A 27,467-nucleotide genomic window follows, 5' to 3' on the forward strand; every position below is an offset into this window, starting at 1 on the left:
AGAGAGTATTAGTTTATCCCTCCCAGGTATTCGGCAATCCTATGGGCAAAAAAGATCAAAATAATTTCCCTCTTTATTTTACCTGATGGGTAGAATAGCATGAGGACCCAACACACTTAAAGGAGAGTTACGGGACTTTTTTTTTATTGTCCCTACGGTTCGGCCATGTGTTTTTAAGCATAACTCGGTAGATCGTGGAAAACTTTCCTATGGACCTTACCCGACTTTTCGTCCATTAACGCACTCGAAATCAGCCGCCATTTTCTGATAATCCTATCACTTGCCGCATCGCCCTGGCTCACCTGCTTTTGCGGCACTAAATCAAATCCCCCGCCCCCAAGGCTGACATCAGCAGACGCGTACCGCCCATTTCCCAACGCCAAAGCACGTTTCGTGTCAACAATCGCTGCGCCTCAGCTAATGAAGTGTCGCCATGGAAACGGCAGGACGCCTCTTTCCTCAATAAGTATAAACACACCGTTTCACAACACACAGCAGCAGATTTTCGATTCCATTACTCTCGCTGTGTTACTTTGAGTATTCTGTGACTCGTTTCTGTGCTCTGGTCATCTACCTTCGTTGATTGTAGCCCGTGTGAACAGATACCAGTACCACCGCTATAAATTATTTTACTTTCTTTACCACACAATGGCTACAATAATGCCGTATATGTACGAGCCCGAGTACACCGAGGAAGAACTACTGGAAAGGCAAGCACGCGAAAACGATGGGGATTCGGACGGCAGTTGGGAGGACCAGTCAACGGATGAAGAGCCTGGACCATGTCGCATGGACGGCGTCTCCACCTGGTGCACGTGCAATCGGTGCGAGCTAATGCCAACTGAGGAGGAGAACTGCTGCTGCCGTGAAAATTCCGGGTGCTTGGCCTACATTTCGGAAGGCGAGCCAAGTCCGCAATGCATCACCGAGCTGCCAGAGTTCAGGGAAGCCTGCCTCTCACGGACCGTGTTGAGGATGATGATGGTGCTTATGCACGAACTTTGCGGCACTGTTCGTCCGCGTAATCCGAGTAACGAGTAAGTATACTCTGGTTGTGATGTCAGTGATGCCACTACTATTTCATGGTCGTCTCCCACATATAAAACTACATCTACATATCATTCGAATGCATGTAAATTGGTTCCATGTTGTGCATTTTCTAGATAGAATTTTTTTCAAAGCAGAATAACATTTTTTACCTGAATCGACAGTGATAAGAAAGTTGTCATTTTAATACAGTTTGCATCTTTCATTTTCACAGGTGGTACAGGCTGGTGGCCTATCGTTGCTTCACTTGGTGGCTTCACGGGAGGCTCGGACACCGCGTTCGGAGAGTAATACCTGCCTGTGCGGTACTTGCCATTAGACAACATTTCCCCAGCGACAGTGGACAATACCGCGGCTTTTCCCGGGATGTGCTGCAACCGCAACTTTACAATGTGTAATGTTTATTATTTATGTTCAATTGAAATTAAGATCTAAAATAAAACCCAACATATATTTTAACAATGGTTGTTTTGATTTTTTAAATGAATCTAGTGTGTCTCCATTGAATAGTCTTCCTGTGCCTTGTCTTGTCACACCACATGTCTCCGGCCAGCATCCTCCCTCACGCTGGCCGCCCACCTTCAATCCACATAACCGTTGAACCCATATGCAGCAGACATACATATGTTATTTTGCGGGTTGGCATCAAGCCTCCCGGCCTTGCCTCCTCCCCCAAAAATACTTACCACACCACTTTGTTCAGGGTCTCCAGGGTGAACTGCACCCATATATTCTCCTGGGAGGCTGAGGTATTTATAAACTCACCCCCCTGCCTTCCATGTACTAGATCCTGCAGCCTGCCTCTTACATGCAGTTAGATGGCCTCTCCTTGGTGAGGCCCTACGGCAAACGAGTCTTGTCTGCACGACCACCGCCCCAATCCACCCCCCGCCCTATCAAAGGCAGTTCGCACCGGGGTACTTGCGCTGGCAAGTGGAGCTGTCAGGGAGCGATAAAGGCCAAGAGGTGCCAAAGACCATGTACACTTCAAAGTGGTCTATAGAGCATGGGTTGTTGTTCCCATGTCTACCGCCAGACCCCGTGTCTCCTGCCAAGCATCTCCCCTCACGCCGGACGGCCCCCTGCAATCCACATAAGTGTGTCTCCATTCACGAGTCTTCCTGTGTCTTGTCTGCACGACCACCGCCCCAATCCACCCCCCGCCCTATCAAAGGCAGTTCGCACCGGGGTACTTGCGCTGGCAAGTGGAGCTGTCAGGGAGCGATAAAGGCCAAGAGGTGCCAAAGACCATGTACACTTCAAAGTGGTCTATAGAGCATGGGTTGTTGTTCCCATGTCTACCGCCAGACCCCGTGTCTCCTGCCAAGCATCTCCCCTCACGCTGGACGGCCCCCTGCAATCCACATAAGTGTGTCTCCATTCACGAGTCTTCCTGTGTCTTGTCTGCACGACCACCGCCCTAATCCACCCCCCGCCCTATCAAAGGCAGTTCGCACCGGGGTACTTGCGCTGGCAAGTGGAGCTGTCAGGGAGCGATAAAGGCCAAGAGGTGCCAAAGACCATGTACACTTCAAAGTGGTCTATAGAGCATGGGTTGTTGTTCCCATGTCTACCGCCAGACCCCGTGTCTCCTGCCAAGCATCTCCCCTCACGCTGGACGGCCCCCTGCAATCCACATAAGTGTGTCTCCATTCACGAGTCTTCCTGTGTCTTGTCTGCACGACCACCGCCCCAATCCACCCCCCGCCCTATCAAAGGCAGTTCGCACCGGGGTACTTGCGCTGGCAAGTGGAGCTGTCAGGGAGCGATAAAGGCCAAGAGGTGCCAAAGACCATGTACACTTCAAAGTGGTCTATAGAGCATGGGTTGTTGTTCCCATGTCTACCGCCAGACCCCGTGTCTCCTGCCAAGCATCTCCCCTCACGCTGGACGGCCCCCTGCAATCCACATAAGTGTGTCTCCATTCACGAGTCTTCCTGTGTCTTGTCTGCACGACCACCGCCCCAATCCACCCCCCGCCCTATCAAAGGCAGTTCGCACCGGGGTACTTGCGCTGGCAAGTGGAGCTGTCAGGGAGCGATAAAGGCCAAGAGGTGCCAAAGACCATGTACACTTCAAAGTGGTCTATAGAGCATGGGTTGTTGTTCCCATGTCTACCGCCAGACCCCGTGTCTCCTGCCAAGCATCTCCCCTCACGCTGGACGGCCCCCTGCAATCCACATAAGTGTGTCTCCATTCACGAGTCTTCCTGTGTCTTGTCTGCACGACCACCGCCCCAATCCACCCCCCGCCCTATCAAAGGCAGTTCGCACCGGGGTACTTGTGCTGGCAAGTGGAGCTGTCAGGGAGCGATAAAGGCCAAGAGGTGCCAAAGACCATGTACACTTCAAAGTGGTCTATAGAGCATGGGTTGTTGTTCCCATGTCTACCGCCAGACCCCGTGTCTCCTGCCAAGCATCTCCCCTCTCGCGGGACGCCCCCCTGCAAACCGCATAATGCCACGACATATACACGTCATTCATTCACAAACACACCCCTGTTTCGAATTCTTTATAACCCACTTCATATTTCTAATGAGAACTTCTTTGCGCTTTGCTAGTCAACCCGTGAAGGTGCTGGTTGTCTGCTCTTCGTCTCTGTGAACTTCTGTGACCACTTTGAGCAAACTCATCAGTTTGCAACCTGTGAACTGCTCCCTGTTCTACGACAAGAAACTACTCTGATCCCTGCATCTAACTGTTTGCTCGTCAAGGTAAGGCCATGTACCATACTCATTTTGCGTCCAATTTCTTTTCGTTCAAGACAGTACATGCAAGGAACTAGTCACATGTTCTGAGTTTAGTCAAATTATTTTTGTATTTTTTTAAAGTTATTCAAATACTTATCCGCATGTGAATAACGTGTATAGTTCCAAGAACCAAAACATACCTTGCATTGAACCTTTTATGTATTTAATTTTTTAACACATTGGTATTCATAGAGAATTGTTGATCTTTACTTTTCAGAACTTTCCACAATGCCTGCCTGTTCCATTGGCGGTTGTCCTTCGAAGACCCATAATAAATCTGAAGGTACTATAATGCATGTTTTCCCTAAGACAATAGATCAGATAAGAGAATGGGTCCGATATTGCGGATATCCACCCTCTGAGCTTGAAAGTAGAGTCCTAGAAGTCTTTGCGGACAAGAGGGGTGATCGATACCGCATCTGCAGCAGGCACTTTACCTCTGACATGTACTCCACATCATTGCTAATAAAGAAGAACACACCGCGAGCGAGGCGAAAATTGCTCTCAACCGCTATTCCCACTCTATTCGTCCACATCCCTCCACTGGTGAGTCAAGTTTACGTATTTATCTCTCGGCCTTGCGGTAGTGTGTAGCATTAGCTAACAATAATTTCCCCATTTATGTATCCACTCAATATGAAGGCGGAAGATTCTCCATCCGTGTCGTTATTGCAGTCATCAGCCACTTCAAGCGCCTATCGGGTAATCTTACTTGGCTATTCTGCCACTGACTTGTTTTAGGCATGTAAATCAATAGTTTTAATTTATCGTGTAATTATTTTACCTAATGGTACACCCTTGTACTCGTCCTCTAGTCTTTGTTTTCAGTTATAATTATTGTTATCCAAAATAATTCAAGTACTGTCTTTCAGGGAGATGCTGAGGAGTCCAACGTATTGACGACTACCGTTGATGTCACTCAGATGCTCGAGGTACGTTTCAGGACAGTTCCATCGATGGAGATCATCAGATCTTGCATTCTTGTAGCGTGATTGTTACACACAATGTTTCTTTCGTTTCTAGCCATTGATATGTCCTTCTGTCGTCGCCCTCCTATGTGTCTTCTTTTTTCAATATTGTGTTCATTACTAATGAAAGTCCTATGTTTCAGGGAGTCGATGGAGCATTAGTCCAAGAAGAAGGGGGAGCGTGCAGTTACGGGTCGGCGCAACAGCTTGCAGAAGTGTGCACCGCAGTTACATCGTCCCTTGATGTTCTTATGCATTTCGAGGTATGGATACTGACAGTTCGATGAAGCGAAATCATATGACGTGATTACATCCGCTATACTTCCTTCTTTATTAACGCAAGTACTATGTTTCAGGGAGATGACGGAGCTTCTTCTACAAGAACATCACCCCTAGTAGTTGATGCAGATTTCTGGGTGGTGACACTTCCAACGATCGAGCAAATCGAATCATATTTAGATATCCATTATTTATTTTAGACAACTGATCATTTGTGCAGGTCTATTTAGATGAGCCGTTCACGCCTGCACAAACTTTCTGTTCTTTTTATCAAAATAGAAAACCATACTAATGCAATTACTGTGTTTCAGGGAGTCACTGAAGCATCATCTTCAATAATATCATCAATGGAAGTCTATGAGGAGCCCGAGGTATGGATCTTGACAGTTCCATCTAACTAGATCAACAATGCGTGAATAATTGTCGTTTGAATGTTCTACACAAAGCGTTCATTCGTGTTTTGCTATTGAGAAGTACGTGGGTATTGGTCCCCAAGTACATTTTGTGTTTTCGATATTATTATACATACTAATGAAAGTTCTATGTTTCAGGGAGTCCATGGAGCGTCAGTGCGTGATGGATGTGCTTATCAGGAAAACATAGTCGTTGCAGCGCAAGAGGAAGTGGAGACATGCACACACGAGTCGGAGCAACAGCGTCCTGATGTTGAAGTTCGAGGCAAGAAAGTTTCAAAGAAAAGAAAGCAAAAGAAGGTTAGTGTCCTGGTCACTATATTATGTTGTTTTTCACTGTTAATAGTTCAATACTGTAAGTTGTGTTTAAACTGAACAACCCTTTTCCAATCTGTCCTCTAGTTGCGAGTGGGTGTACGAACTAGATCTACACAGACAGTGAAGCGAACGAGAGATGTTGCTTGTCAAACCTTTTGGCAGGGACTTGAGACTGGAGAAGCATCGTGCCAATGGGAAGAATATGAAGTGATTGACAACGGAGCTATACCACCACCAGCCATTGATAGTGAATGTCCTCCTGGTAGTTCGGATGCAGTCGGAGATCAATTCACAGAATCCACACCCGCAAAAACTAAGACGGCGAGAAAGTTGAAGAAATTGTTTTATTCACCCATCGCCGGAGAAGGAACAGATGTTGCAATGGAAGAGAATGAAGTAGACGACAATGAAACACCATCAATATCACTGAACATAGCGGAAGACGATATCAGAGATTCTGCCTTTCATGTGAGTGACATGTCCTCAACGTTACAGGCCGAACCAGCTGGGATGCAGAGTGACAGTATAAGGAAAGAGGCCAAATTCATTGTATTCGATAGTTGTTTGATTGATATTATTATTCGGATTAAATGTGGGCATTTGGTAGGTGGGGAAGTATGTGGGGAGCCGTTGATTAATGTGACTCGTGCAATTCGAGGCACTAACCTTAAAATACATGCCACCTGTACAAAATATCATCCTTTCACATGGTCTGCACAACCTATGCTGGGACAACTGCCAGCAGGCAATCTACTTTGTGCAGCGGCTGCACTTTTTAGTGGTTCAAGTTTTAAAAAATTAGAGTCTTTCTTTCAGTTTGTGGGAATCCGTTTCATTGCGAAAACTCAGTTCTACAAATACCAAACCGATTATCTATTTCCAGCCATTAGCGAAGCTTGGAGAATGGAAAAAATGTCTATTGATAGTACATTCGCGGGCAAACGGTTCAGGCTAGCCGGTGATGGACAGTGCGACAGCCCAGGATTTTCAGCCAAGTACTGCACCTACCACTTTCAGGACATGGAAAGTAAGAAAATTGTGAGTTCGGTGGTCGTGCAGGTGTCACAAAGTACATCCTCAGTGGCCATGGAGAAAGTTGGCTTTGTAGCATCATTGCAAGAACTACAATCGCGGGGAATGGTGATCGACCTGATAGCCACGGACAGACACGTTTCAATTGCCAAGACAATGAGAGAACAGTACAAAAATATAAATCACCAATTTGACGTTTGGCATCTTGCAAAATCAATCAATAAAAAATTGTCGGCTGCAGGTAAAAAAAAAGAATTGCAAGGTATTTCACAGTGGTCCAAGTCAATCAGCAACCATCTTTGGTGGAGCTCAAAAACATGTGGAGGGTCGTTGGAAATTCTACTGGAAAAATGGCGGTCAGTAATGCCACACTGTACGAACGTTCACCGATGGAACACGAACCAACATTTCCACAATTGTGAACATGGCCATTTGTCCACAGAGGAGGCACGGAAGAAGAAGTGGTTGATTCCTTCATCACCCACTCACAAAGCCATTGAAAAGATTGTATTTGATAAAACTATAACAAAAGCTTTGAGGGGACTCACGGAATTCTGCCACACAGGAGATTTGGAGGTGTTCCACAATATGTGCCTAAAGTACAGGCCAAAACGATTGCATTTTGGCATGGAGGGCATGATAAATCGGACTCTTTTAGCGGTCTTGGCACATAACCATAATGTTGGCCGTCAACAAAGTAGGACGACCGGAACTTTAGGGACGCTTCGCTACAATAAGGCCTTCACTAAAAGAAGTAAACAATGGGTGATCAAACCAGTGTTTGAGGATATGCAATATGAGTTTATTGAGAAACTTATTGTTGACGTCCTAGATAGGCACATAAATGGAGTTGTGAACGAACCTGTGCAGGGGACAACTGCATTGCCACCCAACATTGCATCTGTTCCATGTCCACCTAAAGAAGAACTCATTGAGAAATACACATCACGGTTTAAATGATTGTAATTTGATTGTCTGTTCAATCAAGTCTCCTCATGTCGCAGGCCCATTGAATATGTGTATCTAGCCAACCTTGTTCATTTGCGCATTAAATTAAACCAAACAGTAATATAAATCATTTTTCAATAAATATAGAATCTCTCCGTATTTATGGTTCTGTGTGGCTGCAAAGCACGCAGACAAAATGCAAAGATGGAGTGTAAATTTCAAGTCCTGTGAGAATGCCTTACACTGAATGTAGCTAACTTGGAATGTGTGCTCGTTCGAAGTGAAGGTCAGCTGCTTTGATTTTTTCTCGGGTGCCAGAATGGCCCACGACTCAGAATAAGGTTCTATTGTATTTTGACCTTGACAGGCCTGGACCACGTAAGAAACGATAATGAATATAATTTCAGAAACGAAAGCCATTTCATGTTCGTTCATTAGAAGAAATAACGTCGGCATAGAAGGAGTGGTATTTCGGGGCTGCCCTACGCACAGACGCAATGGAAAATGCAAATATAATGTAAGTAACTCTTTAGATGAGTTTATACCGCAATTTAATTACTATACAGTTGCTTTAAAGACGGGTTAAGTTGTACTTGTTCGTTCTATGTGGCATGTTGTTTTGTACCGCGCACTATCTTGGGGAGAACCGTCTACTTGGCCCCCTTCCCGCCCCTACCTGCAAGGCTAAAAACCTCGGGGTCATCTTCGACTCCACACTCTCCTTCTCTCCTCATATATCTGACGTCTCTAAGAAGTCACACTACCAGCTGCACCTCCTCAGAGGTATTCTTCCCTTCCTCTCCTTCCCCCAGAAGCTCACTGTCTCCCGAGCCCTGGTTCTCTCTAGGCTGGACTACTGTAACAGCCTCTATCTTAATCTGCCTGCCTCCACTCTCCACCCTCTGCAACTTATCCAGAACAGAACTGCGAGACTTGTCCTTGGCCTCAAGCGGGCCCTTTTTATTTATTATTTATTATTTATTATTTTATTACGCTACTTACCTTGTACTGCACTTCCCCCCCACCTCCTCTCCTTGCACTTTCTCCTTTTCCCCTTACCTCTGCACTTGCGCAATCTGAATGACACCTGGCCTAGTAGGATCGTTTGTCTGTCTTCCCCTTGTTCCCCTCCCTCCCTGCCTCGTCGCGCCTTGAAACACTTGTGTATAGGCGCGTTACAAATACCATATCATATCATATCATATCATACTTTTACGGAAGCACCTCAAAACCTTTGCTTCTGCTTTCTCTCTCCCTCTCCCCTGCTACAACTGGTCCACTGTCTGCGATCTCGGTCCTGGGCCCTTCCACTCTCCACCTGCACTCCCTGTCAACCCCTGCACTGGGGGACTGTCTCAGTATCCTACAGCCCCCCTTGACGTTTAAAACCCAGTTGCACTGTCCTAGCTATGAAATAATTTCCAGACCTAATATATAAAATGAATAATTTTAATAAAGATCTGATGGTGAGACTAATTTCCTTTTTTTATGTTTTTCAAATAGATACATCGTCCATTATTGTCTGTGTCACGAGTACCAGACACCGGCGGATGGCTTCTATAATCGCCAGTTGCTTCTCCGCGTGAACAACATTAGCACCCTGACCATTTTGTGGGACGATCGCCAAGTACAAGTATGCCCTTACGCGGTACTAACGGCTAGATGCAACATACAGACCGTTGTGGTGCCCTAGTGCCTCGTTGTTGGAATAGCCATGCGATTATCAGTGCGACCGAAGAGCTTATTTTATCGTAAACCAACACCATGTCTACTGCACACGAACATCGCTTGCCTCAAGACGAAATATTTTGGATCGAGAGCAAATAAAAATTCATTTATCTAAGACCCTGTGTACAGCAAAGGAACATCGTGTGCCTCGAAACGAACTTTTCGGAACGTGAACAAATAAAAATGCAAATCGCTGAATATTCTCAAAACATTTGATGTCAAATAAATGTACTTTGCCAAATGTACAATCTTGCCGTTTGCTTTTAAACCACTGTTTCATATTCCGAATTGTGGCGCTGTATTGTGAGATGATCTAAGACCCTGTGTACAGCAAAGGAACATCGTGTGCCTCGAAACGAACTTTTTGGAACATGTGCAAATAAAAATGCTAATCGCTGAATATTCTCAAAACATTTGATGTCAAATAAATGTACTTTACCAAATTTACAATCTTGCGGTTTAATTTAAAAGTACAGTTTCATATTCCCAATTGTGGCGCGCTGTGTTGTTTGAGCTCATCTGTGTTGATTTCCTGGTTCTGTGTGGAGTCGCGTAGAAGACGCCTGGGCGCGTTTGCCTACGCAGCACAGTCACGTCACGGATAGAGGCGGGGAATATGAATGTTTTGATCAAGTCTGTTTCAGGGGCGGGGGATTTGATTTAGTGCCACAAAAGCAGGTGAGCCAGGGCGATGCGGCAAGTGATAGGATTATCATAAAATGGCGGCTGATTTCGAGTGCGTTAATGGACGAAAAGTCGGGTAAGGTCCATAGGAAAGTTTTCCACGATCTACCGAGTTATGCTTAAAAACACATGGCCGAACCGTAGGGACAATAAAAAAAAAGTCCCGGAACTCTCCTTTAACCTTTCATATTTTAGGGTCCCTCAACCTGTTTCGGTTGAGCTGCATCCCATCTATGACACCATATGTGAGACAGGCATGGTATCAAGAGATGACACAGACAAGTAAAACACAGTTTGAAAGCCTTTATTCTCAATGGCCAGGATGGTGTAATGCATAACCTGCCCTAAATCTAAGATGGGAATGTTCCCTAATGGAAAGAAAACTAAGGGAAGTCTAAGTCTGTCAGTCCAAAACAAAATACTGTCTCTGTCAAAACCTATGCTTGTCCTCACTTCTACATAATAATAGGGTGAATGGGACTTGGCTAACTCAATAGTGTTCAAAGTAAAGTTATTGTGACAATGGAGCCTTTCTGCACCTCCCTTCCCCAAGTTTGGGGCACTCAGGATTATAATGTTTCACAAGTCTCTCAGGTTTCACTTGGCAAAGAAAAGTTCACTTGGCACAAATGTCACTTGGCAAAAAGTTCACTTGGAAAAAGGAATTCACAGTGCCTTTTCCTGGTAAGTTCTTTAGGCTTTTCTGGGTCTCCTTTCAGTTAACCTAGAAGCCCTCCAGTTCACACTTCTGCAATTAACTCAAAATGTTCAACTCACAAAAGTTTCTCTAGTTAACATCATAGTTCACTTGGCTTCTTTCGGCACTCCCTTCCCCATTCTGAACCAAGTCCTTTTAGCTTTTCCTTTATTAGATCAGGCAGCTTCTTGCTTTCAATTGGGTTCCCCTGGTCGTGGCGCAGTTGTCAGACCACACAGTCCACCCATTATAGGTCCCACAACCAGGTTTCTTATCCTTAATAGAGTTCTCTTTTCCTTATGCTGGGGTCTCTGCGGCCAACATGGATCAATCTCCCACCCGGTGGCCACCCCAATGCTTGTCCAACACTCTTGTTGTTGAACATTGTTGGAAGGGCGCTTCCAACACAAACGTATTCAAGGCGGCTGCCCAGCGCATCATTTTCGCTACAGCTCAGCCCTGTGGAAATGCAAAGGTCACCTTTGAGAATAAGGTGACCTGCTCATTTCGAAAAATGGGTTTTCTAAAAATAGCATATCTTATGCTCTATTTTTAGATGCACAGTTTTTTGAGCATCCGGGCCAAAATCTACAGTTTTCAAAAATGCAAAAATGGTAACAATATGACAGGGAAAGGGGGAGTGTTGGGTGGGCTGTAGGGTGGTTGGCAAGAAAGCAGATAGAGATAAGTGGGTCAGAGGGGGAACCGGTGGGCAAGAGAGCAGTGAGGAAGCAGTGGGGGGATGGGCCAGAAATCAGAGAGGGAGCTGAGGCACAGAACGTAGAGGGAGCTTGGGCTTAGGAGGTTTGAGGGGGCAAAAACAGAGAGGGGTTGGCTGGAAAGAGGCAGTGAGCTGCAGATTGGGAGAAAGGATGAGGGAAGAGTGCAAATGAATGGGAGAAAGGATGCAAGATGCAGAAGTAGCACGAAAGAAAGAAGGACTGTATACTGCGGGAGGAATTGGGAAGAGTAAGGTATGAGTTAGGAGTATGGTTTGGAGTATGGCAGGGACTGGAGAGTGCAAAGTCTGACTTGGCAGTGTGACAGAGCATGTGAGTGTTTATGACTGAGTGAGAGGTTTGGGAATACAAGTTGTGATGGGGAATTGGTGAGATGTGTGAGGTGTGTTGGTGACAAAGGTGTGTGGGTGTTTGAGGGATTGGAGAACATAGAAGGGGAATATTTTCAGCATTGCAACTTATATGATCAGTACCGTTGATAATATTAAATAGGCATGCACATTAAACCAAAATACTTAGCCAAAACAAACACTGTTCTCCCAAGCCAGAGACATCTGCGACTCTTCCTATTTAATTGATATAAACGGTACAAATAGTAACACCCTGGCTCTCTTGTAGTCTTAAATACTATACTAAAAGGATGGGTGTCCCCTTCTTCATAGACATCGGGGAAAAACCAAAGGCAGAAGCAAAGGATGATGTCTCAAGGAACAACAAGAACCTTTTACAAATTAACGACTCTCAAAAGTAGAAAGAAATGTGATAGGTCGGGAGTCATAATAATCAATTCATTTCATATTTTTATTAACATAGAATCATAAAACAAGACCAGTTCTCATGCTATAATTTACACGAACACATGGAGCCATTAAAATCAATATGATATATCACAAGTACAGTAAAAAGAGTAATATCAAAGAAATGTGCAAAGAGTGCAGAAAGATACCACAGTATAGAATACTGTGGTGATATGTTAGAGGCAAACAGTTCACACACCCTCAATGTAGAACATTAATATTGTCTTCTACGTATCACTAAAGTGCTAAATGTCATGTCACTAAAGTGCTAAATGTCCATATCACTAAAGTGCTAAATATTAATGTATCCCTGCCTTATGTAAGCAGATTAAGGTTACTACCAGGACGGAGACAAATGGGCGAGACTAGCCCCACCTGTAAGACACGAAACGCAGGTGGGTATGGTTTTCACAATTCCCATTATTAGAGAAAGATGGAGGATGACCACAATATATTCCGTGTACTCAAATGGAAATTAATCATTTGAAATGTAAATAACATAGTTTGACTTCAGGTGCGGAAAAATAGATTTATGAGTTAGAAAGAATGACATCAGTAATGATGTTAGCTATAGTTGACATAAAAGGCCTGCTAGCAGCCATCCTGGGGGAGAGGGCTGACGACATTTGCAAGTGAGCAGAATATGCAGGTGTGACTGCACAAAACATGACACACGATGGTGCAGCATTTAATATTTGTAGAGCAGATGTATGGCAAGCTCTCAGAGTACAATATCCCGATACATAAGATATGGGTGCAATCATGACTTGGAAGATGGACGAGGATGAATATCCTGTTGCTTTTATTCAAGATTTTCAAGGGAGATGGCATCTTGAGACGAGAGAACGATTGGATAAAATGTTGGCATTATTTTACCACATTTTATGTCAGAGGCTGCCCAAGCCAGTGCAAAAGCAGATGAAGAAACGGGTAGGGATGGAAGCAAAACTATGGCCAGAAATACAATTGATTACTGTGCACCATTGCCGATTGTTACAAGAGACGAATAAGAAGAAAGCCGAGAGTAGAAAGCAGGAGAAAGCAAAGTAATTTCAGAAACAATTGTCAAAACTAGCCATAGAGGGAGCGGTTTTGATGAGTGATTAAGGTGTGGTGACACAGAGATGTGACCAGTGCAGCAAAGTAATGTAGTGTACCTTATGGATCAGTGTGGGTAACATTTTTGGCGAAGAGGAAGATGGAATGGACCCAGGGGAGGAGGACGAGGTGGATTTCAGAACCCTCAGGGAGGAGGAGGATTTAATGGCAGACAGCTGCAACATTGCTGAAATTGCAGGAGGATGGGACAGATAGTCAGAACATGTAGAAGTAGAGGGGGCATGCAGCAAAATTGGTGAGCTCCAAGAGGGGGGATCGGGTATGTTCCACAATATAATACAGAACCACAGGAATATTATGCCCAAGATCACATGCAGAATCAGGCACATGCGCTGCAACCACAACAAACCCAGCAAGCTCCATTACAAATGCAATTGCCACAAGGGCAACCCCAGCAAGGTCCTAGGCAAGCCCAACAGATACAGACACAGCAAGCACAGACACAACAGTCCATGGTACCATAATGGAACACAAATGTCGGAATACCGCAAACACCTGCACTTAAACTAGGGAGTGTGACCATCGTAGGAGGAAATCCTTTCACAGGTTCAGGGATGAATTTATATCTACAGTATGACAGCCCACAGAGTGACCTGATGTGTTCAGTACTATTATTCACGCAGGACCCCCAAGAGGAACCAAGGGTCAAGGTAACGATAGGAGGCAAGACATTTTCGTTCCTTGTAGACACTGGAGCTACTCGTTGCTGTATCCAGGAGGGAAAATACCCAATGTCAAGCATTGCCGTGAATGCACAGGGATTTTCTGGGGCTATGAGTTTAGTTCCTTCTACAGACGAATTACCAATCTCTATAGGAGAACACATGTCGATGCCCTTATTATATTCTCGTCAGATACCACACCAGTTAACATATTAGGACGTGACTTCATGACAAAACTTAACATGACAATGGGCCTCATTATGACCCTGGCGGTAGGGGCTTAACGGCACCGGTAGAGCTGTTAACCCCCTACCGCCTCATTACGAGGTCTGCTCGCGGGTCCCGCTAAGGATGCCTGGTAAAACCAGGTGTCCTTAGCAGGTCCTGCGAGCAGGCCAGGATGCTAACAATGGGCCCGTCATTAACGGGCCCATTGTTAGCATCCTCCCCATTCCCATTGAGCCCTGTAGAGGCCTGTAGAGGCTAAATGGGAATGGGTATGTACCGGGAATGGGGATATACCGGGATGTACCGGGTCCGGGTTCCCTGAATGGGGAAATACCGGCCCTCCAAGGATGGAATGGCCCGGTATTTCCCCATTCAAGGAACCCAGACCCTGTACCAGGAAAGTCGCAGTGGCCATGCCGCTAAAAGCAGCATGGCTAACTCCATAGTCGTAATGAGGCCCAATATCTTTTACTGATGAGGGAATAGTGTGTTCCACTCCAGGGATACATTATAAGAATGTGAACAAATTCATATTAGCCTTCACAGGCCAGAAAGCTTTATGAGGAGTCCCTTTATATCCAGAAGTATTTTTTTATGAAGTGATTGTTTTATTATCGTGGTTAACTAAGTTGATAGGTAAAATATTGAGAATCCCAGAAGAGTTTTTGTTTAGAACAGAAATACCCATGCATGATGAAGAAGGACAGGTTATACCTTTAGAGATAGAAGCAGCAGTGGTCAGAGAGGAGTGGTTGTCCATGGAACAGATGACGGGGGGAGAGGGTTAGAGCAGTGATAGCCCTCAGTGAAGGATATAGGTTGGTATATCTGATAGATGAAGAGCTTTGTAGGAACGATTATTCTGATGATGAATTTGTATTTTTCATAAGTCTCACTCATTGGATTAAAGTGGAGAATAGAGAAATACCACAGAGAATGAAGATGGTAAAAAAGAAACCACCATTTTTCCAGGAAGATTTGGAGAAAGTGCAAAATATTTTATGGACCACCAGAACATATGACATGGGCCTATTGAAAGGAGTAGCAGCTGTTAAAATCAAGCTTAAACCAGGAGCAAGAGCAATTTTGCCACGTGCAAAACAATATCCTGTGTCCCGAGAAAGAGATGAAGGTATATTGGAGACTATTTCCGCTTTAATGAAGCAAGGAATATTAGTGCCATCTGAGTCCCCATGTAACATGGCTGTGTACCCAGTGAAGAAATCAACTGCAGGGTTGTGGAGATTTATTCAGGATCTTCGCTCCTAAACAATATTGTTGGAGCAAAGTTTTCTTTTGTTCCAAAACCAGAAACGATATTATGTAATATTCCATCTAAGGCTAAATATTTTACAGTTATAGATCTCAAAAACGCATTCTTCTCAATTCCCCTCCACAAGGGCTCACAATATTTGACTTCCTTTTCGGATAGAAATATCCACCTGATACATACATGTTTGTCCCAAAGGTGCTGTGAGTCCCCCTCAATCTTTAACAGGGTCCTTCAGATGCACCTGGGTAATGTACAGCTCGAGAGTGCAATAATTCAGTACGTAGATGACATATTGGTGTGCAGTGAGACAGAGTAAAGGTGCAGGGAAGGCTCAGTGCAACTCATGACATATTAGCAGAGAAAGGATCCAAGGTAGACAAAGAAAAGTTACAATATTGTCAGGAAGAGTCTCTATACATAGGACAGATATTCGCTCAAGAGGGGAGAAAAGTGCGCCTGAAAGAGCAGAAGCAATTATGAAGACTTCGGAACCTAAAACAGTGATGGAAATGCAACAGTTTTTGGGCCCTTGTAACTATTGTACAGCCTGGGTTTTTGATTACAGCAAATATATTTGACCACTTTTAAAAGGACTTAAAGAGGCACAGATAGACAAAAGTAAGGTAACATGGACAGATGAAATGACTGAAGGATTTGAGGAAATAAAAAAGGCACTTAGTACAGCCCCCTGTGCTAGGAATTCCAGACTATCGTGAAGAATTTTCCTATTTTCTCATTCAAATGGAGAAGTAACAGAAGCAGTTCTCACACAGAAAACAACATTAGGACATGGACACAAACCATTGGCTTATTATAGTGGGATTTTAGATCCAGTTATGAAAGGGAATTACCCTTGCTAACAAGCTTAAGCTGCTGCATTAACAATGGAAAAGGCTTCAAGAATTACAATGGGGTGTTCAGTAACATTATTTGTTGAGCCCGCATTATTTGCCATTCTAGAGAAACCCAAAAGTACATTGACCACACAAAGAGCATTAGGGTTTGAGGTAATTATCTTGAACCCATCGATCAAAATTGTTAGATGCAGAATAGTGAATCCAGCAACATTTATAGCAGAACCAGTGGGGGAGGATGAATATGTACATGACTGCACTACGTAAACTGAATTTTATGATGACATTCCCTGTGTTGGAGAAAATGCTCTTGGAGGTGGGGAAGTTCTCTTTATTGATGGTTCTTCAAAAATTGACCAAACTACTGGCGAAAGGCATACTGGGTTAGCAGTAGTAAAGCTGAACCGAGAGGATGAATTTGAAGTACTTAGAAGCGTGAGATTGCCTTCGCATTGCTCTGCACAGGTTGCCGGATTAGTGGCGCTTATCGCTGCACCTCAAAGATATGAGGATGAGGAAATTACATGTACTCTGATTCCGCCTATGTGATGTCAACTGTGCATGCAGGTTTGTCACGCTGGAAAAGGAGGGGCTCCTCCACGCAGAAGGCACTCCAGTGCAACATGCGGCCCAAATGGATAAGCTTATTGAGGTATTAAGACTCCCATTGACTATAGCAGTCATAAAATGCTCAGCGCATACTAAAAGAACAGATATAATTTCTCACGGAAATAAAGCCACAGACTTAGAAGCCAAAAAGGCAGCATATTTCCCAAATATTTCTAATTTTGAAGTAAGAAGTGTTAAGCAAAAGACAGGACGGTGCATTTTGGTAAAGTAGAGCTTTAACATGCTGTTCAGTTAATTGAAATACAAGGTCAAGCTTCACAGGAGGAGCAAGATTTATGGAAAAAATGGGGGTGTTCTTTATCCCCCACTGAGGCAATCTGGAGGGAGAATGGCACGGGAAAACCAGTTATGTCTCTAGCATTATTGAGGGTAGCGCTGGAGCAGCCTCACTACCCCACGCAAACGACTTGAGAGAGTCTTGCTGCTACAATTGCAGAATATTGTTTTTCACCAAATTTGTTAGAACATGTGGTGCAGTTTATTGTGAATTGTATCGTGTGCCAGAAATTTACTTTGCCAACAGTGAGAGGAGCAATTCGTAGATCCAATAGCCCATTTCAGCATCTACATATAGATTATGTGGATATGTTGCAGGCATGCAATGGTTATAGGTACATGCTGTTAGTGGTGTGCCCCTTTTCTATATGGATTGAGGCAGGTCCATGTACCCACCCCAAAGTCACATGCGCTGCCAAGTTCCTTGTGCAAGAGGTGTTCCCAAGATGGGGTGTGTGCGAGGTGCTGAGGTCTGACAATGGGCCATATTTTGTAAATGAACTGTTTGAGCAAGTAACTCTGTTATTAGGTATAAAACACACGTTTTCTTCTGCCTATCACCCACGTGCGAATGGGATTTGTGAGAGATTAAACAAACTCCTTAAAGAGAGGATAGCAAAGATAGTTTTGAAGAAGGGGTGGTTACACTACTGCCCCTTGTGCTATATGCACTGTGAAATCAGCAGGCTCAGATCACCACCTAACTCCTCATGAGTTGTTGACTAGACGCTGAATGAGAACACCCCTTCCTCCTCCAACTATGGTAGAAACTAATGCCCACAGTGTAACAAAGACATTAGGTGATGAGATGCATGATTATTTGGCAACTATGACCGCTAGTGTTTCTTTTACTTCTCAACAGACCAAGAACCAGAGGGAGGGGTCAAAGATGATTGAAGAAGAAAGCCAGCCAACTGATCCAGACAACCTTTTAAAACAACCCAGTTTATATCCAGGGGACCAGGTGCTGATACGAAAATGTGTCCGTACTTGGAATAAACCCTGTTTCGAGGGACTTCACGAGGTGGAAGCAGATACTCCCACAGCTGTTAAGCTGCAAGGAAGGAGAGATTGGCTGAATCTGCATGACATCAAACCGTACAAGGGAGAAACCTCAACCCCTCATGCACCTACTGACAGTGAAGCAAGAGAAGGTCTGCATATGCAGACAAGATCAGCAACCAAGAGCAAAGAAAGAGAGTTTAGTAAATAATAAAAATACCCTTATAATAAAGATTGACATTTCTTAAATCTAATGAATAGACTTGCAGCTATCCTGGAAATTTTTTAGATAGGTACAAAGAAAATGTTTTGATGCACCAAAGCTAAAGGACAAGGAATACACTGCATCTTTTATGCTACCCATCATAATAACATTACACACATTCTTGTATGCTCTTTTCACCTACATATTGCAGTCTTACCCAGCTCTGATAAGACGACATGTGGACATCATAACATTTTTGGCAATCGTAAAAAAAACATTATTTTTAGAATCATTGTGGCAATTATTTTGCAGTTCGTGATATAAAAGTGTGAGTTGCAGAAGATATCACAATTACATATTGAATTAAACAAAATGGGAAGGTTCCAAAATATGAGAGACTCACTACCATCAAGAAAGTCTATACGTTTTTCTGGAATAGTAATTGTGATTTCATTTTGTCTTATGATTTGTCTTTTATTCCTTATTACTATGGCATTTAGACACATAATGATTAAAAATGAAGATGCTGTGGGGGACAATGAAACATCCTTCATAATCCTTAACAAAAACACGATCAGCATCATCTTCCCTAATTTTACTAAACAAATTGTTCGACTTAAAAGAGATGTTGGAGAAGAACATGAAGGCATACATACATATCTTGATAATTCAGCTCACTTAAAGAATAACCTATGGTATCAGCACATGAGGGAGGTGGGAGAGAGAACATCAGATGAAAGCTGCTGTGTGTGTTCACTTATCCCCTAAACCATGAATGCAGCCAGAACATTTATTTGCAAAAGAGATGTCTGCATATGGTGCGAAGTGCCTCAGCCATCTGGCAGTGTTCACAACTAGAGGACAATTCAAAGAAAATGGGCAACCCTGTGATGGCAATCAAGAGGAACATTTCCATATGAAGATATTTATGTGAAAACACATAGGATGGAGAAAGGGATCGGTTGGACAAACAAAAAACATATGCATCGATCCCACATTGGATAATGAATAAAGGTTGTTGTAATGAGGAGGATGGAATGTTCAAACATAGCAGAAAGATCAGGAGTACCAGGATGCTGGGAGAGACCTCAGCTCTTGGTGTATGGACGAGTTGCTACCGGGCCAGGATGGGATGATGGAATGTTATCCTGCCCTGCACACTTATTGAAGAAGGAACTAGTTAGCATAGTACACATAGTGAATGACATGTGTTTAGAGTCATAGGCCAAGTACTCTAAGCTACGAACATGGATTGACAATGAAGCAGGACCAGTATCTATGATACCACTAAAAGATTTGACAACATGTTTCAAGAATGAAGGCTTGGTCCTGGTTGAAGAAAAAAAAGGATGTAAGCAGGTGCTCAAAGTGCCAGGAATCAAAGGAGGAACTGCTCTGCTGATGGATCGATATTGGGCCTGTGGATCCATAGCTTACATGCAGTCACCTAATAATTGGGGAGGAGAATGCTCCCTTCTGGTCATACACTTTCCTGCATTGGTGATTACTCAAAGTGACCTCCATATTGACGTATTTTCAAAAATGAATGAACACCAGTGAAGGAAGAGGTTGCTCAACCTCGGTGACTGAAGAGGGAGAATTATTTCTCACCAAAGTCAATAGACGACTATAATGACATCCCAGCTGAGCATACAATTTTCAGCAAGATGGCATGATAATTACATCTATATTTATGCCAGTACTCCAGACTGCTGTAAATGCAAAATGGCTGCAGATCACCATATGGGAACGAGCAATGCAACAATAAAAGGATTTAATGCAATTAGAGAAGAACTGAGGGGCCTTAGGCTTATGACCCTCCAGAACAGGTATGTCCTGGACTTAATTACAGCAAAGGAAGAAGGCGTGTGCACCAAGGCTGGACCTTCTTGCTGCACATTCACACCTTCCCATGATGGAGGAAATGGAACCCTGACAGAAGCAATAACTATGCTAACAGCCCTGCATACGAAGATGGATGATAAAGTTGATAAGACAGCAGGAGATGACTCGTTTTCGTCTCTGTTTACGTGGATTCCAAGCTGGCTGGCAAATGCCTTCAAATTACTTGGAGCAATACTGGTGTTGGTATTGCTAGGATTCTGTCTTATAAGGATCATTTGGGACAATGCCAGAAAACCATCAAGAAAGCTATTGAGATGGAGATAAGGATTGATGTGAATGGAGATCATACACCACAGACTGAAGATACCATCCATGAGAACATAACAATAAGTCCCCTGGCAACCCCAGGAACAAAGTACCACTACCCTAAGAATCACAAGAAATATGTAGGACATTATGTATTCTGTCAAGCAACTGAAGAATGTTGTCACATGACCTGGAGTGTGGATGAGCATATAAAGAATGCAGGTGAACTGAGGGGGGTAATGAAAATATGCATCCCAAAGAAACCTAGATGTGAAGAGAGAATGAAGAAGACTGAAGAAGAGAAGGTGGCCTAGAAGCCATTACTGCATCGAGTGTATGATAGACGATAGGCACTCAGACAACCATATTGAATTGACCCTCGCACTGAGGGGTAGAAGGATGTCTGCACACACCATTGGACATCATAGAGCTTTAAGCGAAATCTGACAAGCGCAGAGTGACATCATAGAGGAAAGATACTGAGACTCACTGAAGCGATATGCAAATACACAAAGAATAAAGATATAACTGAAGTAACAAGAGAAACTTTTAATCAAATATGAAGAAATTTTATATGCAAAGAATATGCAAAGAAGATAAAGTAACCCGCTGACTATTAAGTGTACATACGCAGAAACACAAGGCAGAGGAGACATATAGAAGCTTGCTGCAGAGGAAAACATAACATGGCTAGAGTGGCCATGATGGAAAGATGGACGTCGGACTCATATTAAAACCAAACAAGCTACCTCAAAGACAGACCAGGACTGCAGAGTCAGGAGACGCTGGAAAAAACTGCTTTTTCTTTGTGTGAGAAATAAAGAGGAGTTTATTGGTCTGGGATCAAGGATGCTACTTCAAGGAATAATTTCAAGGCACAAGGGGAGTCAGAAGGATAAGTCATTTACGTAAGACATATTTCTCTTGGGTTAAGCAAAGGAGAAAACATCTGCATGAGCTAAGTATTAGACAAGTAACGATGCAAAAAACCTATGTAAAATGGAGTGCACAAGTCTCCATAGGCCAAGAAGGATTGCCGCCAGACCCATAATGATTTACCGGTGCCTGACTTCCTGGTAACACCAGGGGATTACAACCCCAGCGAACCGGAAAGTCAGGCGCCGGTAAATTGTAAGTCCCCATTCCCATAGAGTCTCACTCTAAGGGAGTGGGGACCACGGAAGCACCGGCACCGTTACTAACGGTGCCGGTGCTTCCGCGAAAACTCTGCACGCGGGTGCCGTTCCACCCCTGCTGGGCAGGACAGCACCCACCCGCAGACCTGTAATATGCCTGTCCGGAAACAATGGTGCCGGTAAGCTTACTGGCACTGTTGTTTTCGGACCGACAGGCTCAGAAAGAGCCCCAATGAGTTTTGGCAGCATTGTATAAACACTGCGAGCAAAAAGTTGTACATTACACTTTATCAAATATGGCAGCAGGTTAAAGATCAGATACAATAGTACATGAAGTATCAATTTCATTTAAATGTATATCACTGATGTAGGTGACAATGCATGAGTTTTACGATGAGTAGTGAAAATTATATTAACTTAACTGTGTACTGAATCTAATTATGCACTGACATTAACTTATTGATTGTTTTTAGAAGTTAGTGTCGACAATTGTTAACTTTCTTTTATGGATTTGTTTTTTTATGATAAATTGTTTTATTATATCTGTATTTTGTGTAATGTTTTATATGTGTAAAGTTTGAAATGAACTAACCACATTAATAATAAATAAATACATTACAAATAATGTACATACACCTTTTTTGTCTATGATAAACAATTCCTTAGATATCTCACTACAGCTGTACAAATACAATCCTGCAAAATGTGTACAATGCACCGTTTAATAATCAAAATCACAGCACATACAAATCTCTCAGTCACAGACTGACTTCAAGAATAAAACTACATAAATATATTAATAAAAGAAACATCAGTCCATTCATTGTGTGCTATTTTACTTAATGTGACCAAAAGTAAAATAACAGTGTTTGAAGCTTTCTGCGAATAAATAATCTTGGTGCAGGTTGAAATAGCTTGTTTCTCAGTAATAGCACCCACAATGCGCCATTGGGTCTAACGGACCCAAAGGGAATGAGAACTTACCGCTCCCACCGCAACTTCGGATCAGGCGCTAGTAGTGCCGGACCGAGTTGCGGTAATGCTATTTACATTGGGCAGTATCCCGGCGGATCTACTGCTGGGATACCACCCAACTTCTGATGAGGCCCTAACTCTGTAACTGCCATTTGGCCGGAGGATTTACTGCAGCGGTAATTCTGCTGATTTACCAATTTTCGGCACGTAGTGGGAGGATTTACCTCCTGAATGATGCTGGAGGTAAACCCCCACTCCAGGACCATACTCGTAGTATGGTGGTCTGTGAAAAGTGGTGGTAATTCCGTTACTGACAATGTTTCCCCACACTGCCATACTTGCAATGAGCCCCTATAACAAAGTACACTTTTAGCAGCTGTACTGTGTACAACATTATCTCTAAACGTTAGCATCTGTTATGCCTAGCTGAAGACATCAGAAATTCTATCTATGCAAAACCAACAAGTGTACACACTTTAAAAGATACTATTTGCCCAATTTTCCTATCAGCAAACAAAACTGACTGTAGCCCCAACATGGCTGGCACTGTTACCATTGCCAGTAGTCTGGCAAATGCAAAATGTGCAACACTAGCATTGGCACTAACAATCAGTCCTTCAGGTACACCAATACATAAGTAACAATCCATTTTATCTACCTCATCACCTGTTCCTTTTAATTGATTTATGTTCGACACACAATCCGACCATCGAAGGTAAGACCCTTCAAACCTTTGCTGGCCCTTAAAAACAAGAATGTATTTATTTGAAAATTTATAAAGCACAACTAAGGCCCAAGGGCGTCTAGGCGCTAGTGTCAGCGGTGACATGAAGACGTCTCCAACTCAAAACCTGAGGGTTACTGATTTAAGAGAAGTGAGTTTTACGTGCTCTGCGAAAGGCGAGATACTCATCTATGACTCTTGGTGATAGCAGAAGTGAATTCCACAAACATGGGGCCAGGACTGAAAAAGAACGGCCTCCAAGTCGTTTCCGCTAATCTCTAGGTATGTTAAGAAGTAAGTGTTAGGCGGAGCGTAATTGTCTGGCTGGATTATAGCATACTAACTTATTTTTTAGATACTCTGGCCCAACATTGTGCACCGCCCGGTGGGTGACACAGAGTATCTTAAACTCGATCCAAGTTGCCACCGGCAGCCAGTGCAGGTGATGCAGAAGGACTGTAGAAGGGGCAGACGCGGTGCCATAAGTGCCAGTCTTGCTGCTGAGTTCTGGAGCACCTGCATACGCCAGATCTGATATTTGGGCTGTCCCAGATATATCCCGTTCCAGTAGTCCAGTGACCCCATTATAGTCGATGTTACCAAGGTTGTTCGACTGGCTGGGGGTAGCAGTGGTAGAATTTTCCTCAAAACTTTTAGTATTCCAAACCCTGCACTACAAATAGCAGAGATCAGCACCTCTCGTGAGTCATTGGGGAGAAGCTTCACCGCGTGGCTTTTCACCGAAGCACAGGGCCCAGTGAGTAAGGCCAGTACTGCGAGTTTTCGAGGTTGTCCGCCGTTTGGACCTCCATTTTATTTCCATTTAGTTTTAACCAATTCACCGACATCCAGTTGCCATTTTATCCAAGTAATCACAAAGTTTTCCAGGGGGTTCTGTTTGGGTGGAGTCCAGGCGGAATACCAACTGTGTGTCATCGGCATAGGTATAGAAAAGGATTTCAGACTCAGCAATAAGATCAGCCAGTAGACACACAATTAAAAAGAAGAGGGGACAGAGCTGAACCTTGTGGAACCCCACAAGTCAGACCAAAAGTAGAAGAGTGGCAAGCTTGAAAAGAAATAGTCTTGGAATGCCCTTCAAGAAATGACTTGAACCAAATCAGAGGGGTCCAGCAACACCAGCTTGCTCCAGACGAGTCTGTAAGATGGCGTGGTCCACAGTATCAAATGCTGTGGAGAGGTACAAGAGAATTAACACTCCGGCCCCTCCGCAGTCCTGGAGCAAGGCTAAGTCATCTAGCAGTGAAATCATTACTCATTCTGTGTCCATAGTAGGTCATGGCTTCCATCAGTTTCATCATGGATCTAGATTCGATAATTTTAAGAGGGCTGTAACCATGGTGTGTTTCAGAGCGGCAGGAACTTTACCTAGAGTAAAAGAATGCTGTAGAGCCGCTGTAAACATGCCAATGGCCCTCTTTGAAGGGCATTCAAAATACAGAGTGATACCGCGTCAAAGGGGAGACAGATTTCAGACATGTAGAGCCTTAAATATAACATTGTCATTTATAGGTTCTAAACTGAAAGTTTTTGCCAAGATAGGAAAAATAGGTTCCCTTGTGGGCAGCTCCTGGGGCCGCACCGCCTCCACTGCAGTTTGAAAGCTTGTAATGGCTTTTTGGATATCTTGAATTTTGTCACCAAAATATTTGCTCATTGTATTACATCGCTGTTCACTACACATACTACACACTACATATTCTTTGGTATTACATTGGCAAAACCTTCATTTAGGAGAGAACCTTAAAAACATTAAAATAATTGGAACTGAACATGCACCTCCACAGTAAGCACAAAAGTGATCGGTGGAAGGTTTTGAATGAATCTGAACCACTGCAATGCTCTGGGCAACCTTCCACACCACCTTTTTTTAGCCCGTCCAGCCATTGCAAAAGGGGTCCAGCCATGTGCAAATCAGTCAGGTACCTCCACAGACAGAACCTTAAAGTGTGCAAATGAAGTGCAAAGTGGATTAAGAGATTAGACTCCTGCTCTCAGGGTGTAAATTTGGACCCAGAACCTTATCTATTAGGTATACATAAATCGTCCCTTCTCTTCCAATGAAATTTTTTGCAACTACTGCCTAAAGTATGATGGACACTGATGATTTAAGCCACCTGCCTTTTTCAACCTAATCAGAGGTAGGGTCGAGAACTAGAGGTGAGTGAAGTTCTGAAACGTGGAGCCAATAAAGGCAAGGATGAAATCGGTGCAGTCTGCCTCACAGGAGTGATGGCATGAACCAGGGACCTGGCAAAATGCACACTCAGTCTTACCTATAAGTCTTTCTTTGGCATCCGTTCTCTCCTTAAATGGCAGCAAAATAGGAGTGTCGGCATGGCCTGGTCACAGCTGTACATGCTGCGTCACTTTCTGACTCGCAATTTTGTCCTTTTTATGTGTTGGCGACCCCTGGTTCTCATTTCGAAGGGTTGGCCCTGTGGTCTCGATGCTCTCATGATAGATTCCAGTACAGTTGGAATCTACAGTTTTTCTGCATGGCAGTTTCTTTCAATTCCTGCCATGTTGCCTTGCAGTTCTTTGTGGCTCGTTTCCGGACATGGCTTAATCTGCCTGGCTTTGCCATTGTTGGTCTTTAAGGCGGCATTGCAATGCGGTAGTCAAAATGCAGTTACCCCCTTCCTCCCTAGGTAGGTGTGTAATGGGCAGGGGGTTAGTGTGGAAGGTGAGGTTAATGGAGGTACTGTGGTGGTCACCCTGTTGAAACCCCAACAAAGATAACTGGGACTTCTACAGCCGCATTCTCAGTGGATGCACTGAAAGAAATCAGGGCTGGGTGAGTTATGAGCAGCTAACAGAGGCCAGCCTATGTACCCATCAGTGAATGTAAGTGAAAGAGACCAGGACTGGGTGAGATATTCCTGCTAGCAGAGGTCATCAGTTAACAGAGGCCACCTGGTCTACAGGTGACCTCTGTTAGATAACAGAGGCCTCCTGTGGACCCCTGCTCAGTGAATGCAAGCGAAACCGATCAAGACTGGGTGAGCTATCCCAGCTGAGGTCATTAGTTAACCACTGCTCAGTGGATACAGTGAAAGAAACCAGGACTGAGTGCGCTATCCCAGTTAACACAGGTCATCTATGGACCAATGCTCAGTGATTGCAAGTGAAAAAGACCAGACTAGGTGAGCCTTCAGCACGGACAGAGATCACCTGTGAAACACTTGTGTACGAGCGCGATATAAATAAAATATCAATATCAATATCAGTGAATGCAAGTGAAAGAGATCCGGACTGGGTGAGTTATCCCAGCTAACAGAGGGCACCTTTGGACCCATGCTCAGTGAATGCAAGTGAAAGAGATCAGGACTGGTTGAGTTATCCCGGCTAACAGAGTTCATCTCCGGACCCATGCTGAGTGAAGGGAAGTGAAACGGATCAGAACTGGGTGAGCTAGCCCAGCTAACAGAGGGCACCTTTGGACCCATGCTCAGTGAACGCAAGTGAAAGGGATCAGATATGGATGAGCTCACAACATCTAACAGGGGCTGCCATGGACCCACGCTTTGTGAATGCAAGTGAAAGAGATTAGGACTGGGTGAGTTATCCCAGCTATCAGAGGCTATTTGCGAAACAATACTCAGTGACAGCAAGTGAAAGAGATTAGGACTGGGTGAGCTATGCCGGCTAGTAGAGGGCATCTGCGGACGCATGCTCAGTTAATGCGAGTTAAAAATATCAGGACTGGGTGAGCTATCTTGGATAACTGAGCACCCCTATGTATTCATGGTCAGTGAATGCAGCGAAAGAGATCCGGACTGGGTGAGCTATCCCAGCTGAGGTCACCTGT

This window comes from Ambystoma mexicanum, chromosome 2q, assembly GCF_040938575.1.
Source record: "Ambystoma mexicanum isolate Mex_15411 chromosome 2q, UKY_AmexF1_1, whole genome shotgun sequence".
NCBI lineage: Eukaryota > Metazoa > Chordata > Amphibia > Caudata > Ambystomatidae > Ambystoma > Ambystoma mexicanum.